We start from the raw sequence: 6,307 nt of genomic DNA, 5'->3' as shown, positions 1-6,307 counted from the left end.
CTGGATCTACATCATGATGGGCTCGAGGTCAAATATCTAACCACTGATGCAGATTCAGGGGCTTTTCGTGGTGCCACAGACCTTTACGACAACAAAATCACAAGCACAGAACCTGTTCATCAGCTGGACACGAGGCATCTGGCAGAAAATCATCGGAAACAAATGAACTCCTGCTCGCGTCTTTTGAATATGATGCCCGGTCATAATGTTGAATACCGAAAGTACTTAAGAAATAGGTTTGCCCTTGACCTAAGTCGCCGGTGTACAGCTGAATTTGAATCAGTATTTACAAAGGAAAACGGAGATTTTTCAAAAATAACAGAGAAATTAAAATACCTTGTTACTGCGATTAAACGCTGTTATGCTGGGGACCATTACGGTTGCAATCTTCATTCGAGGGTTTGTAAAGGCGCAAAAAACAATAACTGGTTAGTAAACAGTGCTTTCTTGACAAAAAAATTTCAAAATCAGTCTCAATATCCCTGATAATCATGACACAATGCTTGATTGGATTGAATTTAGACTAGGTGAAGATATGTTAAACAAAACTCGTCTTAATTCAAATACCCAAAAAGTAGAAGGGACGAACCGCGCTATTAAAAAATGCTTACCTAATAACACCACTTTTCCGCACAACTGTTCTGGACGATTTTTCAGTGCTATACACGCTGTAAACAATGGGCCAGGGGTATCACTTATGAAACTATGCACAGCAGCGGAGTGCCCAATCCCAAAAGGTAGTCGGGTTGCCCGTCAATAACTTCAAGAACAGAAACGCGCTGAAAATAAAAAAGAAACAGAAAAAAGTATTGAATTCAAGCTAAACGTTCAAAAAGAAAAAGTCTTATGTATAAATTACATGAAAGTACCAGAGAGAAAAACAAATATGTAAAAGGAGAGTTACTGAAAGACCGTATTAATTATTTAAGTCAAAGACGACGTAAACAAAACCTGAATAAATATGAAGAGTCGATGCCATCTACCAGTGACCATGGAAGTTATACACGCCCTTTCTGTAGCCGGGCCGGTAAAAGACATGGGGTTTCGTGCCTGCAGACATAGACACTATGACCGAAGCAGTGAATCCTAGACATGTTTGTCTCATGCTTCTCTAGTACTAAGTGCCTAGGGTTTACGCAACATTTATTATTGCATGTATGGCTAACATCTAGCGACGACCCATCTGGTGCTAGCCGTGGCACATCCTCTCTTAGCAAACGCTGGTCCAACATATAAGCCAGTCTATGAGTACTTTCAATGGTCTGAAGACCATTTGGCCATTTAATTTTTTTTCTCCCATATCCATACTTATCTTTACTCCCTATCCAGATTTTACAGTCAATTTCCCCATCAGCATTCATAATAATTGAGTGTTTGTCCATATTTTTCTGCAAATTTGACCAAAATTGGTTCAAATCAGCCATTTTGTACATTTTGTATATAACAAATACATATTCATAGCTCATTAGTCAATTATTATCAAAACAAGACATGTTAACTTACATCATTGGCACGAGATGTTTCCTACCATTTTCAGCCTTTAGGTCAGATACTCGTATTAATTTTCCATAGGCTTACATTATAAGAAATGACCTCAAAACAGACCTTAAAATTGAGTTTTCATCATAGAGATGTCATTTTTCTGGGAGAATGACATGCCTGACACATAAAACTCATCTCGTTATATAGGGGTAGCCGACCAAATTTTTCGTAAAATGACTTCAAAGAGGATTACCCCCCCCCCCCCCTTTACACTGTAATTCACTGCTGATCACAGGACTGACATATACTTTTTTAAAATGTAAATATCAGAGTAAAAAATTATCCTACAGACTTACAAAATACTTCATTTTTTTCAGAAAACAATGTACTGTTAGTTTCGAGAATAGTTTTTATACTTATACACAATTACTTCTCGTCCAATCACCTAATGTCCCATTGAATCTTACGGTTTTCCCTGCACTTTTTTTTAGCCAATCGCTGGCCATGTAACAATACGTTACCCTGACCATAAGGGTTTAGTTGGAATCGCCTACAAAGTAGTACTACTCGTTTAGGAATAATTATTGTTGTGTGTAATTATGGTGTCCTTTATGGATCACTTAAAACGTGATTTATTGGCATGTGATATTTTGACTTGACATCTTGTATTGCTCTTTTCGGTAAACATTGTACTATATATATAAGTAATGAGAAATAAACCTCCTAATGAGGGAACTATAACCATATGTAACATTTTAAATTTTACATTTTAACATAAATCATTATACGTTCGCAAGTCTGTTTAGACCATCCCGATGTTAAACCTTCAGTTTCTTAATGTTGTAAAGTATCCGACAAAGAACAGCTTCAGTAAAGAGTGTGGGCATTAATGATGATGTTGATTTATTTAAAGTTTTTGACCTTCAATAAGAAGAAAAAGAAATGCTTTATTTCGTTACTTATACATTTACAGTATCTTGTTACATACAATAATTATAAATACAATAATTCTGTGGCAAAAACATGACAAAAGTAAAGAAAACAAAAAAGGTAAGGACATAAAAAGTTTAACTGATGGCGTTCTATAAAAGAATTTCAAGCTGCAAATAAAGAATAAAGAATAAAAGAAAGAATATCACAACATCACTATCATTCATATAAAGAGTTCCCGAAATAACAACAACAAAAGGGGAGAAACACAACAGCTGTATTATATGTATATCTTCAACAATAAGAATAGAAAGTTGTACCAATTAATAGGTATTTTGTATTGACGTGACATTATGCCCGTCCAAGGTATATAGTGCATAAATTTTACGGCTATATTTTGACACAAATCCTTTCAATTTTATAATTTACTTCGTATGGACGTTAACACAACTCATGTCGCCAAAAGAAATTTCTGTAAATATCCAAAGGAATTTACCTGTAATGTTCATTTATAAAAGAAAGAGTGGGTCAGTCTTTTTATATTTTAGGCAGGTTTATATCGTATCCTAAACATTTTCGAGTATCAATTATTGTTCAATCAGCATTAGAACAGTCAATCTTTTGAAATATGTGTCAGTTCAACTTGATAATGAAAACATGAGCATAATGTCTGTTTAACAACTGGTACTTAACAATTATTGTACCTTTTTATTGGCTACATTAAATATAAGTATAGCTTTATTTTCTGATTATAACAAACTTAAAATTTATTCATACAAAGTCTAATATAGTAATATCGCTTGATAAATCTTTTTTTTTTTTTTTTTTTTTGAAAATCTTGACAACGTGGACAAACTAAAATAAAATGATATACATCTTTAGTTTCTGGTAAGTTAAATAAATGGCATAATGTTTTGTTTCTTTGTATTCTTTCACGTCTGTATCTTCCGGTTTCAATCCTCAAGTTATGAGCAGGTATTTTAATTTTATAAATATTCATACGTATACCTTTGCAATTGATATAACTATATAAATCTTTAGTACAATATTTTTTTCTATGTCTGAATGCCACTTCATGCTTGAATTCAGATAAAGAGAAACTATATTTGATAATTAATGGGTTGTCACACGCATAAGCAAACTCAAATTCATTCCATTTCTAGCGTTCAGCTCTTTCCTGTATCTAAATCTGGAAACTAATTAGTATGGATCTTTACATATAATTTCGATCACATTTTGTTTTAGTCAGAAACACTAAATCATTTCCGGAGGGTACAGTTAGATTTTTTCTTTTTTTTTTCATAATTAGTTTCACTAATGTTGTAAGGATTCTTTTATCTCGAAATAGCCAAGGTATTGTATCAATTTGACGGATAAACAACTACTGTAATAGTTAAACTAGCGATATCTTACTCATTTCAGCAATTTCCTGGTACTGTATTACCATAAATTAATTTTTCATTAGAAATTTTGAAACACGATAAAGGTTCTACATGAGCTTAAATGATTCTTGTCGCATGCATTGTATATTAAGTGCCGGTGACCTTATTATCAAATAAAATATGTTGTTGTTGTTGCTGCTGCTGTGGTTTTTGTTGTTGCTTTAATTCAAATAATAATAAAAAAAATAACAAGAACAACGATAATAGAAGAATTGATTTATTAAATTTTAAGTTATTTTGTTTCTGCTTTGCTTGAATGATTTAAAGTAGAATATATTATGTAATACATTTCTTCATAATTAAACGGATAATTGATATCATTTAAGTTAACTGAAATATATTAAATATGGCATCATCTATATATTGATTTAACTGATTCCAACATTGTCTTATAAAAGCATTTAAAAGATGCATTTATGATTTCACATACTTGTCATTGTTAAGTCTATGTATCCCATGTTGAGTAATATGTTCTGTCTTCGTAGGAATCAAATAATTGACATTCCTGACATCATGTTATGAAACGTGTCTGCATGTGATAACAGCGTGTCAATTAAAACGAAATTACATTTGAACCTCAGAGATCGCTCTTTTACACTTAAAATCAATAGACCTCTGTTTGGAATTTTCTATAATGACATAATTGTAAATGTTAATGTTCAACAATTTATTATACACGCATAGCTATATAATGTACTTAATTAAGCTCTCGCACGTTTGGAAGATAAATTATATTGCTAAGTGTTCTTTTGAAATAATTGAATGGATGATGTACAATGTATAAAGTTTTCTACTCTGTTCTATATGTTGTTTTAAAGGGGGAGTTAATGATTGATTATTTTTTATAGGTAACCCATAACAGTACAAAGTCGAACACGATAACATTAACATTAATCAGTCTTACCATTATGACATAATAGGTTGTGCAAGTTATTAAGTTATTGCATCTTGCATTTGTATTCCAATATAGAAAAAAATAATATCACAATGCACATGCTTTTTACATAATGTTATTAAATACAAATATATAGAGGATATTCAAGTTTTTTCTATAAATACACGATTTATTTTCATCGAGTGGTATGAAAATAAATATTTCATGAGTGGCGGTAGCCACGAGTGAAATATGGTAATTTTCATGCCACAAGATGAAAATAAATCATGTATTTATAGAAAAAACTTGAATTTTCTGTTTATTATGTACATTTTTCTCTTTTTTGCGATAAAATTTGAAAAACTTTCCCTTAAATTTTGTGTACTGGTAGAATTTAAAAGAAAGTAGTCCGGCAAGACACCAGTGAAAATACGGAAAATATGTTTCACTGCAGTGTCACTGCAGTAAAAAATAAATTTTTACAGTGAAAATACGGAAAATGAAAATACGCATTTTATTTCATCAATATTTCTCAATATTTCATTTATAAGTATATAATAAAACAACATATTTGTTTACTTGATTTTTACGAATCAATATAAAACTAATTAACAAAACATGACATTAACTGCTAATAATAACAGCTCCTTCCATAGGCCAAAATAAAAAGCATTTCATAAGAGACGACGCCGTGCGTCGCCAATAAAAGTCGTTATGAACACGTAAATCCGAGTAGCGTAGTGGTTAGAGAGTTCAGATCATGAGAGTTCATGTTAAGAAAAGCATTTAATTTTGCGAGTTCAAATCTGCAATTGTGCAATATTTTATGTGTCTGTATGTTTTTTTATACTTTCAGAAAACATTTCCATATTCTCTTTCATAAACCTGTGATTTGTTTAATATTTTGTACAATTTAAAGTTAAACTAATTATGGTTTAGAAAATGAATGTATTTGTTTTAACAGCCATTGTACAGATTGAATAGTATTGTCAATTTAATTATATTTAAAACTCTGAATTCATTTGCTACATTTTTTGACAATTTCGGCTCATTTGTATATTTATATATTTAATGTCCTTCGATTCCTTTTTTATCACTCTAATCACGACTGTGTTGTTTCTAACTTAACCTGCTGAAAGCGAATGTATGTAAAACTAAATGTTCTCTAATAGTATTGTGTGAAAGAAATTCACCAGGAACTTAAAATATTTAAAAACAAAAAATAAGAAAAGAAAAAATGCCTTTTACAGGAATCAAACCTGACGAAGCGAACACTCAACCAATACGCTATTACGCTGAACAGATAAAATATGAGTAATTGTTTAGGTGATTAAAGATTTAGGCAATAAATAGTATCCTTTTATATAAGAATTATCAACACCCCTTTTTGTCAATATTGATGTAAACAGATAATGAAAGGAATAGCGAATTCGAGCTGTATGCTGTGCTTATCCGTCCATCTGCTTAATTCGAGTAAATATTTTGATATTTCTCAAATTGTCATGTGATACACACGTGGATACGTACTTAATTTTGAAATTATCTTTATTTAAATGATCGGGGGGAAAATGATACTTGA

The sequence above is a fragment of the Ruditapes philippinarum genome, unplaced genomic scaffold (assembly GCF_026571515.1).
Source record: "Ruditapes philippinarum isolate M1 unplaced genomic scaffold, ASM2657151v2 ctg1199_1_1_1_1, whole genome shotgun sequence".
In the NCBI taxonomy this organism is placed as follows: Eukaryota; Metazoa; Mollusca; class Bivalvia; order Venerida; family Veneridae; genus Ruditapes; species Ruditapes philippinarum.
The sequence above is the reverse complement of the archived record's forward strand: the minus strand, read 5'-3'. Positions refer to the sequence as shown.